Raw genomic sequence first — 15,189 nt, 5'->3', positions numbered from 1 at the left:
AAAAAAAAAATTGAATTTGTTTTTAAAAAATATTTTCAACTTCAAAATTTTATTTTTTCACCCCTACACTCGACCCCTCTCCCCCAAGCCCACCCACCACCTAAAAATCTTTTCCGGAAAATATTTTCTACTCACCAACCAAACATGAGAAAATAAGTCAAAAATCAACTTGTTTTCCAGGAAAACATTTTCCTTCATACCAAACACACCCCAAAGCTCCACAAAAAAAGAAACCTCCCTTCAATTAATAAGAACTCTCTTCTTTGACAAACTTTATGCACTCTATATTTTCTTGCGTCCCTAAAACCAAATAAAGACTACCACTATTTATAGTTGAGGATGTCTTCCTAGCAATGAATAAGAAGATAATGGTATAGTAAATAGTGAAGATAATGACTTTCGGAGTTACATAGGTTACAAGTATAATGGAGGAATTAAGAGTACTGACAATCAAGTGGACACCAATGCCATCAACGGCATTTTGCATTTGTTGCATAACTGAAATGCATATGGCATGGAGTAATGCAGTAATGCATATGTCAGTTAAATACCACTAACGGGCAGCCAAACTAATTACCCATTCCTTCCAATGGTTTACAACATATTTCACTAAGGCAGAATAAGCCTAGGACTTTATGAGAAATTTAACAATAAATTAATATTAAAAATGCTCAAAAGACCAACAGACCTTTTTGCGGAGTTCAGCAGGAAGAAGCTTTCTCGTCGATTGCTTTTTGATAAAAGTGTCAATGATGACCACGAAAGGCTTATCTTAACAAAGCTAAAGCAACAGTGTGGTGGACAGTTTACATCAAAGATGGAGGGAATGTTGACAGACTTGACTTTGGCTAAGGAAAATCAGAATAATTTTCAAGAATATCTCAGCAACAACCCGAGTCCTGGAATTGATTTAACTGTCACAGTTCTTACAAGTGGGTTCTGGCCTAGTTATAAATCTTGTGATTTGAGTCTCCCTGTCGAAATGGCTAAGTGTGTACAAGTCTTCAACGAATTCTATCAGACAAAAACGAAACACAGGAAATTGACATGGATTTATTCATTGGGTACGTGTAACGTCAATGGGAAGTTTGATTCAAATACCGTTGAACTGATTCTGGGAACTTATCAGGCTGCTGTTCTGTTATTGTTTAATTCTTCAGATAGATTGAGTTACTCATGTTGGAAAACATATATGCACAACGGAAGCATATCATGATCATACTGCTTACATGAATAATAGATAACCAATACCATTTATGCTAGAACACATATAATATGACAGAACACACGAACATACTGAAATTTAATTTAAGAATTACTTCTTGAAGCGTGAGCAGATACCTTCAAGTGAATCCACAAGATAGACAATAGCTATGGTCTTCTACAGTGATCCCAAGTTCACATCCGAACTCTCTCAATACTTGGGTGGACAAGTATGAATAGAAAACTAATCAATCTTATGGAAATTTCTTCCCCAATTCAAAAAGGAGAAGAAAACCCAGTTTTCTTGAAAAACTAGAAAACACAAGCCTACTCCTTTTTCCCTTAAAAAATATTTATGGAAATAGTTCCAAATAATTAATTTGAATTATTCTTATTATAATAAATTACAAATCATTCCACTAGAAATTTGTAATTGCACTCCTCTATTTATATTTCGTAATTTCCCATGTTAAGATTTCAGATACTACTCAATAAATTAAATTACTGACGAATTTAACTTAATGATTAATTTCCTTTAGAGCACTACTTAATTTATTTCATGTGTCGGATTCATAAATCCACTTGCAAGGTTTGACACGATGAAAACTTATAAGTTTCTCAAAAAGGCATATCAATCAATCTCTATTACGAGACATGAATTCCATCAACTAACTTATTATTTCACCAATATATATTATTATCATCCAACTTTCTATGCATATTGACCATCTCAGAATCTCACCTTTTAATAAATCAAAACGATAATTAATATATACAAATCATAATAGTTATATCAGGATTAAGAATATAAGTACATTTAATAGTTTAGAGAATATGTTTTGTCAGTCAATCTAAAACAACTATCTCTACTCGGTCTCGTTCAATACATACAAAATGCACTAGCACAAGAAGTTGAAACTATACCGTTCCCATAATCAAGATAAATTACATATAATCTTGTGCTACAATCGTACCGATGGAATGTCCAATTTTCATCCTAGATTGTGAACAAAAAACTTTATACTTATAAGAACCGATGATTTAATCCTCTGTGTATAAGCTAAAACTCTACACACTAAATCATCTACTATATCAGTAAACAGACACCATAAATGAATATATGATCTAGTAAAATTGAGCAAATATTTATTCTATAATAAATATTATTTCTTAACACATGGTTAATAGTATATATCCAACAATCTCCCACTTAGACTTTTAACCATCACAATTGTTATAATGTACTATATCTAAATGCATGGTTAATAGTATATACCATAACAATCTCCCACTTAGATATTTAATCTTGAAAATTGTTAGAATATTATGTCTAAACACATGATTAATAGTATATACCCTAGCAATCTCCCACTTAGACTCTTGATTATACATTTACAACTTTCACAAGCATTCCTTTATTTCTATTTTCTCATGCAATTTTGTCTAGTAGTGCTTTCGTCGTAACAAATTGATTTTGTACTAGATCTTGAGAGACCTTCTCATGAAACCTTCCAAGAGTGTACTTCTTTTCAGATCATAAAAGTTCTCTCAAGCATACAAAACAAATCAATCTTCGCTATGATTCTCCCACTATGACTAAGCACTACATAATCACACTTTCATGATCTTGAGTCTTAATATTTTCTTCAAAATCTTTCGATATTGAAATATTAACAACTTTTCATGTAGTGTTCTTCAATTTGCTCAACATCACTTCCACTACTTGAGGTAGTAGTTTTCTTATGTCTAGCAACGTTTCTCCCACAACTTAAATGCAATGGAACGTCATTTCCGACATACCGATTAGATGATTTTGAGCGTCTGAATTAATAATTGACTTATTTGTTATTTCTTTGTTCAATTCCTGTAAAACTAGTTTAGTTCTAAGAACATGGTTTACTAAATGATCCTTTTCTAGAAATCAGACAGTTGTGTTAACAATTGTCTTATTTTCTTTAGGACACTATAATAAACCTTCTTTCATTCTTTAGGATATCTAATTAACACACACATTCCGTTCTTAATTCTAATTTTCTTATTCTCCTACTCAATACATGTGCTGGACAATTCTATATCTGAACATGTCACAGATTAGACTTATGTCAAATCCAACTAGTTCTATAGTTGTTCAAGGTATTGATTCTAAAGAAATTGAATTCAGAATCTGCTATGTAGTTATTACAACCTATCCCAAAAGAAACAAAATAACTAATAATAAGTCAATACATAATCGTATCATCTTCATAAGAGTCTACTTCTTTTCTCTTCTACACCACTCTATTATCCAGTGTCTGGTGTAGACAATTGAAATGCAATTATTCTATAAGATAAGTGACTCATGAGCTTTGCAGAGAGGTTTACGTCACTACAATCAGATTGCAGTGACTTTATATATATTTTTCATGATGCTATTTTAGTTTGTCTTAAATATTTTGATCAGTTTATCTAGACATTCAGACTAACAAGATATCAAAAAATATATATTCATATCATGAGTAACCGTTTGTAGAAATCTCAGAATACTCAAATTCACCTCTTGCTTGAATGTTCATTTACCTCACAAATCAAAATAGAATAATTTTAACTTATCACTACCACTTTTTCCTTTTTAAGAGGAAAGGTATCTTAGTTATTTTTCCTTCTGAACAAAACTCACATGTTAGTAGTGACTTCACTTTCAATGAACCGTTATGTCCATCCATTAACCAACCTCGAAGTTCTATTCAAAATAAATAACTTAGACGCTAGTGTACAATAAGTTTCAGTCAATCTAAAAGATACTTTCTCTTATGAGATAGATTAATAAAATTCAGTTTATGCGAGATAATATTAATAAAAAAAAATCACGCATCAATATACCACAAGAAATGAAATATTCATCAAACTCAATGATAGGAGAGTTACAAATAAATATATCAAATATTCATCTCTTAGCTAGTTAGAAACTGAAAATAATTCCTTCTGACATAAGGTATATGTACAATGCATTCTTTGAATTAATATCTTATCTCTACCAAAAGAAAAGCTTAAGTAGTACCAAGTCGGTGCGTAAAGTCTATTGAGAATATGAGATGAAATACATTAAATAGATCATAATATTTCGAATAATCCCAAATAACAAAATTCAAGGCTCATTTATACATATATATCCATGCATCTTGAATAGCCAACCGATGGGATTGGAGAACTACTCATGCAATACACATGTACAATGACCGATTATTCACTCCATAAATTTATACAGACCTAACTCCGATGGAGAGTCTACTGTTAGTTTAAGTCAAGTGAAAATCCACTAGTTACATTGATCCAATCTTATATTACTCAGTTTAGGAGAGTTAATATAGATTATCACAACTAGACGATTAAATACATAGTGACTTGTATCAATTTCATCCGATAGGGAGGAAGGTCTAAGCCAGTACATAAAACTGATACTTCACTACTATTTAATCAAATATGACAAAAAAACTCATATAACGATCCGAAAAAAAAATTAAATTTTTTACTAGGTCGTTCTTATGAATCTACCAAATTTCAGATCAATCAGAGTTTCTTTTTTTTTTTTTTCGAATTTCAAACTATGATCAATTTGGTTGAAAACTTTGTTTGGCCAAAATAGAATTTAAGATTTTTTCGCTCAATAATTCTTATCATATAATCATCATTTTGTGAAATAGATACACGAATTAAGAATAAAGAACGAAATTGTAAAATTTCAAAAGAAAAGCATGTTTATGTATACATTGAATATTAAAATTCAAAACACACCTCATAGATATCAATGCATCTTGAACAATAAATTTTGATGAAAAAATGACTACTCATGCAACATACATATGTGGTGTCAGATATTCACTTCGACAATTTTAGAACAAAAGCTAACTCAGATGGAGAGTATATGTTAATTTAGGTCAAGTGAATATCATTATCCCTAGATCCATTGATCCAATCAAATATTACTCAGATAAGGAGAGTCAATACATATAATCAAAACTAGAGGTTAAATTTTAATGACTTGTATTAATTTCATCCGATGGGGAGGAAGGTCTAAGCCAACACATTAACTTAATACTTCACTAAAATTTAGTCATGAAGACCATAGAGAATAATCTCTATCACCACTATATCTTAGTTGAGTAATTTTTCGGTAAAATTAATTTTTCAAGATACAAAAGTTATCTAAAAACATCATCTGAACGACCTCAAATTACCAAATCACTATATAACAATGAGTATTTTAAATTTGATCGTTTCTGATGAACCTACCGAATTTCAGATCAATCAGAGTTCAAAAATAATATTTATCTCCAAAGCTATGATCAAATTCAGATTCAAACGATATAAGGAAAAATAATCAGATCTACATCTTTATCATATATCAATTCATGTTAACTGATCACGTGTAATCATGTACCACATATAACATAAATAAAACCGATATAAAAGATGTCATTCATACTAAATCACATTTTAATTCCAATAAACTACTTTAAAATCATTTTAACGACCTCAAAGAATCATAACCACATAACAATGAGTACTTCTTACTAGGCTGTTATCAATGAACTTACCAAATTTCAGGTCAATTGGAGCATATAAAGAATCTTTATTTCCAAAGCTATTACCAAATTCAAATTCAAGTGATTTAAGCGTCTTTAGGAATTAAAACAATATGACCTACATTCTTATCACATATCAATTTACGTTAAATCACCATGTGAATTCAAGATAAATACAACTGACATGAAGAATGACAGTATCATTTACAAATCAAATTTTAATCCGACAAACTATTTAAAATCATCTAAACGATTTTTGTTGGAACCATCAAATTTCAAGTCAATCAGATATCATAAAATTCATGACCACCTTAACTATGACCAAATTTGAAAAACTAATGTTTTCGGACATAGTTAAAGATTAAAATAACTTGATTCACATTTTTATTCTCTTTTTAATAATTATCTCATGAGCACAAAACATACTTGTGTCCTGTCTTTCGGCTAAGACACACAACTAACCTCTTTACAACATATTGTTCTCTCAATTAATACACTTGAGAATTCAAGATATTATATTTCTCCCTTTAAACCGGTGAAAATCTTTAATATCTCTTCTCATGAATTAATTTAAGTGTTACTAGTATCTAAAGGTAAATCTCCTTCCGAGTAAACAAACCTTTACTAGTATACATTTCTGAAGAACAATCCATACATGATACATTGAGAATATTCTAACGACTGAAATAATAGACCACTTTCGTAGATCCTATTTATTTATCATAATTCTCAATTCACATATTGTAATCTCATATATATATATATATATATATATATAACTTTTAAGAATTTTTACTGATTTCAAATAAATAAATCACATTAATGATAACTATTTATTAATCACAAAATTCTTAATTTATAATATGTGTAAGAATGATGCTCAAATAATTATTGAAAAAGAAAAAGAAAAAGAAAACCCAAGAATATTCTTAAAAAAAAAAATCAACATTGGCTACCACTTGCACGTGAACTTCAAGAACCAAGAATTGGTACCCAACAAATTTCTTTTATCACATTGGCAAAAAATTACATAGCGTGAGTATTTCTTAAAATATGTCAATATCTAATTAAAGTTTCTGTACAAGCAAGTCCAGTACCCATTAATAATTAGACCATATGTTCAACTACTCACATGCCGTGCAGTTTGTAATGTCCAATTTTTTTTATTTTTTATTTTTTAATAATTAAATCAACAACACATAGAGACTATTAGTTGTGATTAACAAAATGTTTCTGACGTGCTTGGATCAACAAAGCCAATTTTGTTAACCTTTTATCTTAAAAGTCACAAAAGACAGATTAGCTCTCGCCGCCAAATATCCTCGTCAACCAAGATTTTTCAACAAAACATATGTATAATTAACCATATACATATCATCGAGGTTATCTATATAGATGCAAGTGTGGCTCTGATGCCAATTGTTGGAAAATATATATGCACAACGAAAGCATATCAGGATTATACTGCTTACATGAATAATAGATAACCAATACCGTTTATGCTAGAACACACGAACGTACTGAAATTTAATTTAAGAATTATCTCTTGAAGTGTGAGCAGATACCTTCAAGTGAATCCACAAGATAGACAACAACTATGGTTTTCTACAGTGATCCCAAGTTCACATCCGAACTCTCTCAATACTTGGGTGGGCAAGTATGAATAAAAAACTAATCAATCTTTTTCTAGGTTAGGAGAATCTCTATTTATAGAGATTTCTTCCCCAATCCAAAAAGGAGAAGAAAACCCAGTTTTCTTGAAAAACAAGAAAACACACATTACTCCTTTTTCTCTTAAGAAATATGATTGTGAGTTCTAGTTAAATATGGGCACTGGAGATACCACATAATTAATTACTGAGGCTTCCTATTATAGAAATAATTCCAAATAATTAATTTGAATTATTCTTACTATAATAAATTACAAATCATTCTACTAGAAATTCGTAATTGCACTCTTCTATTTATATTTCGTAATTCCCCATTAAACACTTATGTAATTCCCCATGTTAAGATTTCAGATACTAATCAATAAATTAAATTACTGACGAATTTAACTTAATGATTAATTTCCTTTAGAGCACTACTTAACTTATTTCATGTGTCGGATTCATAAATCCACTTGCAAGGTTTGACACGATGAAAACCTATAAGTTTCTCAAAAAGGCATATCAATCAATCTCTATAACGAGACATGGATTCCATCAACTAACTTATTATTTCATCAATATATATTATTATCATCCAACTTACCAGACATATTGACCCATCTCAGAATCTCACCTTTTTATAAATCAAAATGATAATTAATATATACAGATCATAATAGTTATATCAGGATTAAGAATATAAGTACATTTAATAGTTTAGAGAATATGTTTTGTCAGTCAGTCTAAAACAACTATCTCTACTCGGTCCAGTTCAATACATACAAAATGCACTAGCACAGAAGTTGAAACTATACCGTTCCCATAATCAAGATAAATTACATATAATCTTGTGCTACAATCGTACCGATGGAATGTCCAATTTCCATCCTAGATTGTGAACAAAAAACTTTATACTTATAAGAACCGATGATTTAATCCTTTGTGTATAAGCTAAAACTCTACACACTAAATCATCTACTATATAAGTAAACAGACACCATAAACGAATATATAATCTATTAAAATGGAGCAAATATTTATTTTATAATAAATATTATTTCTTAACACATGGTTAATAGTATATATCCCAACAACTCAGAAATCAAAAGTTAGTTAAATTTGGCTGATGATGACTTGATCAGATTGCTTCAATCCCTTTCATGTGCCAAGTATAAGATTCTGATTAAGGAGCCTAGCAATACAACTGTTTCATCATCTGATTATTTTGAACTCAACTCCAAGTTCACCGACAGGATGAGGCGGATTAGGGTCCCATTACCTCCTGTGGATGAAAGGAAAAAGGTGGTTGAGGATGTAGGCAAATATAGACGTTATGCAATTGATGCCTGTATAGTGCGTATTATGAAGAGTCGGAAAGTTCTTCCTGATCAACAACTAGTAGCGGAGTGTTCTGAGCAGTTGAGCTCAATGTTTAAGCCTGACTTGAAAGCAATCAAAAAGCAAATGGAAGATCTCATCACTAGAGATTACTTGGAAAGTGACCAAGACAACCCAAATTTGTTCAAGTATTTAGCCTGAACCAATAATCTAGTTATTTATGATTTGTTATTTTTGGTATTTATTTAATTATGTCTAGCTAGGATTTGTTTGTCTTAAATCATATATGAATACATTTTTTAGTTTTAATTTAATTTGGTTTCTTACTGTTATAAATAGTTTTAGGTGATTCTGCTCCTTTGTTCATACTGTTATCAACTTGTATGAATTGTACATCTTATTGAGTTTCTCTAATTCAATCAAATAATTCAAGTGCTTCTAAGCATAATCATGATTTATTGATGGTTACATTATAAACACATAATTTGACATAAATAGGTGTACAAACAACCTTATTTAATACAATATCTCTCATTTCCACAACTATTCCAACACATACCTTACCTGTTACATTCACGATGATAATTGCTGAACAATTTAGTCTAAAGTCTAAAATGCAACAGAGTGGAAGTGCCATCCAGCCCTTTGTTATTGAAATAAGTTGTGAACTCCTTAATCGTTGTTTCCCTGTACTTCGGAGGATTGTGTTCCGATATCAGCTCCTTTATGGGTCCAATTCAGGGGCGGACCTAGGTTGTGTCGAAGCGGTTCATCCGAACCCCCTCGGTCGAAAAATTATGTTATATATATAGAGCCAAATTTTTATGTGTACATATATTAAAATGAACCTCTTGAAAGCAATTGAGAAGCTTTGGCTCAATGGATAAGGGGTTTAGCCGTGACTTTTACTTCGTGGGTTCGAATCCCATGCGCAGCAATTCCTGTTCTCTTATTTTTTACCCTTTTTAATGCATGGAATTGGGCTTGGATCATCTTCTCTTTTTCATTTTTTTTTTCTTTTATGTCATTTTTTTTCTAATTTGTTTTTGTTTAAATTTATTAGACACATTTTTTTTAATTCTTCTTATATCTATTTGTCATTTTATTTCAACATAATTTTATGTACAACTCTTTAAAAATGATGAATTATATATATAAATATAAATTAGATGTAATTGAATGAAGAAACTAAAAATCATCATTATCCTTTTAATAATATATATTTAATAGAATTCATGGAATTTCTTTTCTATTTTTCAATTCTATTTTAGAGAGATGGAAACTAAACTTATTTGATTTATTCGTTATTTTTTTTTCAACAAGTGATGACTAACCTAGTAAATTAAATTACATGAACTAAAAAATTGATGATGCCATTTATTTATCTTCTGAATATGCATTATAATATTAGTAAATCTATACCTACACACTTTTAGAGAATCTTGATAATTTTCCTAGTAATATGTGTTTGAATGGATACTAATTTAAAAAAATTTAAAATGCAAAATAAAGTAAAACATTACAAAATAAAAGTATAAGAAATTTTAAGAATGTTCAATGGAGCAGGAAGAAATGCTTAATGCGGTACGATAAGGTAATATAAATTTAGCGGGTTAAGGTAAATATTTTTCTTCTCTGTCTCACTTCCTTTTTCATCCTTTAATTTTCACGTGTTTTAGGAATTAACTTATGTAATACAACTGATCCACTATTATTTTTATCAACGTAGCTTTGTTCTCAATATCTTTGATTAGTTTGGTGTTAGCTTTTATCAATCAATGAGATACCTTGTACAAAAATTATGTCGGGGTTACTACGCTCACCGTGCACTTACATTACTACATGAGCTTCTTCTTTAAATTTCGAACCCCTTGAATTTAATTCCTGGATTCGCCACTGAGGTCCATACAGCCTATCACCTATGTATTGTCACACAATTCGTCATGAAGAAGCATGCCAACGATATCCTTGGACCAACTTTATTTGCCAGTACTCTATGATCAATACTTTTGAACTTGTCATTCGTTGTAAAGCTGAAAATGATTGAGTCAAAAATATCGTAAGTTACAAGACAATTATGTTTCTGATACATGTATATGCTAAATGTAACACTACTTGCCTGTAGAAGATCTCCTATACTGACCACGAGTGCTCCGGGAGTAGGGGGAACATCTACCCAATTGGGTTGTCACTTTTGATGTTGTTCTTTGAAAGATATTAGCACATAAGAGTGGTTTTTGAGAGAACTTTCAACAAGAAAGAAGATAAAAGAAAAGAAATTTGTTGTGAAGGTCCCAGTACTAGAATCGTTCATGTCATCATTGTGCCCAGAAAAGGACATATTAAAAGGTTTTGCAACAAGTTGAAGCAAAACCTTAGAGAAGGAAAGAAAGAAGAAAATAATGTTGTTGCTATTGTCCGGGATAACCTTCTCTTTGCTTGTGATAAAAATGTCATCATTTTTTTATCTCAGTATACAAGTTGGATAGTAAATTCTGAAGCTACATATCGCATGTCACACCGAAAAATATGTCTTTTCATCTTATAAATCTGTTAACTCTAGCGTGTTAAAAGATGGATAAGTTGACATAGTTTGTTGGAAGACTAATATTAGTGTAACGTAAGTCCTTCAAAATGTCAAACATGCTCCATACATTTCTTTAAATTTGATCTCTGTAGGTCAATTAGCTAGATTATGACAGCTACCATAATGACTTGTTTAATGGACCATAAAGCTTACTAAAGGCTTATTAATTATAAGCTTGAGGAAGAAAATATTCAAACTTATACGTGACATAAGGATCTATCCTTAGTGATTCTATAAATTTGGTGCAAAGTGAAAGCTTATCGTAATTATGGCATGAGAGGCTTAGTTATATGAGTCGAGATCGGGGGAATTACTTGTTTGTCTAAGCAAAGGCAAAAAGATGTGTTCATCGCTTAGCTGAAAAATAGAAAAAAAAAAAAACCTCCTTTTCACTGTCATCCTCCTTCAAGAAAGTTTGACTTACTGAAGCTAGTTCACTCTGACTTATGTGACCCTTTTAAAATGAAGTCAAAATGTAGTGCATTTTACTTTGCAACTTCACTGATGATCAGTCACATAAGCTCTAGTATATCCTTTAAAATCTAAATATCAAGTACTTAATGTATTTAAGAAGTTTCAAGCCTTAATTATCAGAGAAATAAATTAAAAATATATTAAAATATATTTACACTGATAACACTAAAAATTTGTCAAAAAGAGATCGAAAAAAGTGACGGACTGCGTCACTTTTTTGGCCAAAAGCGACGAAAAAGCGACGCAGTCAATCTCGTCGCTTTTTGGCTCGACGCTTTTCAAAAGCGACGGACTGCGTCGCAAAAAGCCGACGGATAGCATCGCTTTTTTTTTTTAATTTTTTTTTTTTTACAAATGCGACACCGTCCGTCGTTTTTTTTAAAATTTTTTTTAATCTTCAAAAAGAGACGAAGTCCGTCGCTTTTCTTAATTTTTAATTTTTTTAGAATCTTGAAAAGCGACGGACTAAAAGACCCTGTCCGTCGCTTTTCTGGATTTTTCAAAAAAAAAAACCTAGAAAAGCGACGGACTAAAGGACCCTGTCCGTCGCTTTTCTGGATTTTTTTTCAAAAATAAAATCCAAAAAAGCGACGGACAAAACCACCGTCGCTTTTTCTGCAATTTTTTTGACAGTAGAAACTGTCAGTTTCTGTTGCCCACCTGCAAAAGCAATTCAATTCAACTCAATCAATCCCAAAACATTATAAAGAAGCTGCACAAAATATAAAACAAGAAACTTAAATTAACATTCAAAAATATCTAAATCACAATTTAAAGACTTTCAAAGTTCGTTTCAAGATTTCAAGTAATTCAAACTTCAAATTAAGTTCAAATTATGTTCAAGCTTAATTAAATAGTTCATAAAGACTATATTTTATCAACATTTCTAAAGTTCAACTTAATAATTAGTTCATAAATTCTATAAATCAAGATTCCTAAAGTTCACAATCAAAAGTTTAAAATCCTACAATAATTCAAGATTCCTAAAGTTCACAACTTAAAGTTCTAAAATCCCACAATAATTCAAGGTTTCTAAAGTCCACAATCTAAAGTTCTAAAATCCTACAATAATTCAAGATTTCTAAAGTTCACAATCTAAAGTTTAAAATCCTACAATAATTCAAGATTTCTAAAGTTCACAACTTAAAGTTGTAAAATCCCACAATAATTCAAAGATTTCTAAAGTTCACAACCTAAAGTTCTAAAATCTTAAAATAATTCAAGATTTCTAAATTTCTAAAATCCTACAAAAATTCAAGTTCTCTAAAGTTCACAACTTAAAGTTCTAAAATCCTACAAAAATTAAAGTTTTCTAAAATTCATAACTTAAAGTTCTAATATTCTACAATAATTCAAGATTTCTAATGTTTCACACCCTAAAGTTCTAAAATCTTACAAAAATTCAAGTTCTCTAAAGTTCACAACTTAAAGTTCTAAAATCCTACAAGATTTCTAACGCTCACAATCTTATAAAGTTCTAAAATCCTACAAAAATTCAAGTTCTCTAAAGTTCACAACTAAAAGTTTTAAAGTCCCACAATAATTCAAGATTTCTAAAGTTCACAACCTAAAGTTCTAAAATCCTATAATAATTCAAGATTTCCAAAGTTCACAACCTAATTAAAGTTCTAAAATCCTACAAAAATTCAAGTTCATATCTAATTTCTAGAATTTCTAAGTTCAAGAATATAATTCAAGTAACCCAATTTTCAACAACAATATAATATATAAGCACAAATACAATGACAAATTGAAAAATTCAACTAATCTCTAACTTCTAACTTCTAATTATTTGTTAGTTCTAACTTCTAATACTTAATTTACGATCATATTTAAAAATCCTTGATTTAAAAGAAAACTAATCCTAAAATCTAAAATCTTCAATTCTCTCCCTAACTAACAATAATCAAATGTACAAATTAACAATTGCATAACACAATTCTTCAAACTAAAAAAATATACAAACTAAGAAATCAAATATAATTACTAGAATTGAAAAAAAAAACTAAAATTAAACTCTACATTTAAGTTCTCAAAAGTTCACAACTTAAAGTTCTAAAATCCTACAATAATTCAAGATTTCTAGAGTTCACAACCTAAGTTCTAAAATCCTACAATCATTCAAGATTTCTAATGTTCACAACCTAAAGTTCTAAAATCCTACAAAAATTCAAGTTCATGTCTAATTTCTAAAATTAATTCTATATAAACTTCAAATTCAAGAATTTCTAAGTTCAAGAATTCAAGTAACCTAATTTCAACTTTCATATAATATCCAATATTTTTCTAACTTTAAAGTAATCTAACTTTCATGTACAATATAATATTTTTCTAACTTCAACTTTTTTTTAAAAAAAATCAAGAACTTCTAAGTTGAAAATTCAACTAATCTAATTTCGACTTTCATATACTAATATTTTTCTAACTTCAAAGTAATCTAACTTTCATATACAATTCAATGTTTTTCTAACTTCAACTGTCAAACATACAAAATTCAAGAATTTCAAAGTTGGAAAATGCAACTAATCTAACTTCTAATTATTTGTTAGTTCTCTAATACTCAATTCACAATCATATTTTTTAAAAAAAAACCAATTTAGAAGAAAACCCTAAAATAAAAAATCTCCAATTCTCTCCTAACTAACAATAATCAAATATACAAGTTAACAATTGACTAACATAATTCATCAAACTAAAACAATAGACTAATTTATAACAAATCAAATATTACTAGAATTGAAAAAAAACTAAAATTAAATCCTAACCTTAACAAGCTAAGGAAAAGAGGCAGTGAGGACAACGGGTGGCGGCGCCGACGGGGCAAGGCGATGACGGGACTAATGCTCAAGGAGAGAAGGGCGAAGGCGGCGGCGCAAAAGCTTGATTTTAGAGAGAAGGGAGAGAAGAGAGAAGAGAGAGAAAGAGAGTTGGGAAAATTGGGGGAAAACCCGTTTTTGGTTCAACTTAATTTTAAAAAAGTGACGGACAACGTCTCTTTGTCCATCGCTTTTTTAAAAATATTTGACCAAAATTTTGACCAAAAAGCGACAGACTAAGAGACGCTGTCCGTCACTTTTTCAAAATGCTTGACTAGATATTTTGACCAAAAAGCGACGGACTAAGAGATGCCGTCCGTCGCTTTTTTTAAAAATTAATTAATAAAATAAAGTAAATTAAAAACGACGGACAACATGATTATTGTTTAATTTATAAATAATTATTTTTAATAAAAAGCGATAGACGGCACCTCATAGTCCGTCGCTTTTTGGTTAACATTTAGGAAGATTTCTCACTTCTTTCACACTCATCTCGTGTGTTAGAGTTTATCTCTAAAAAGTTTCTTTCTAATTCGTGCTTGCGCGTGTTTCAGAGGATC

General features: G+C 30.1%; 1 pseudogene; it reads left to right on the top strand.

Annotated features, from left to right (window-relative positions):
* LOC125865837 (cullin-1-like) overlaps positions 1-8,953 on the top strand; it is a 12,231-nt pseudogene extending 3,278 nt beyond the window's left edge.
* Positions 8,954-15,189: the final 6,236 nt, after the last annotated feature.

This window comes from Solanum stenotomum, chromosome 5 (genome assembly GCF_019186545.1).
Source record: "Solanum stenotomum isolate F172 chromosome 5, ASM1918654v1, whole genome shotgun sequence".
In the NCBI taxonomy this organism is placed as follows: domain Eukaryota; kingdom Viridiplantae; phylum Streptophyta; class Magnoliopsida; order Solanales; family Solanaceae; genus Solanum; species Solanum stenotomum.
Note: the sequence above shows the minus strand (reverse complement) of the source record. Positions and strands in the feature narration are given on the sequence as shown.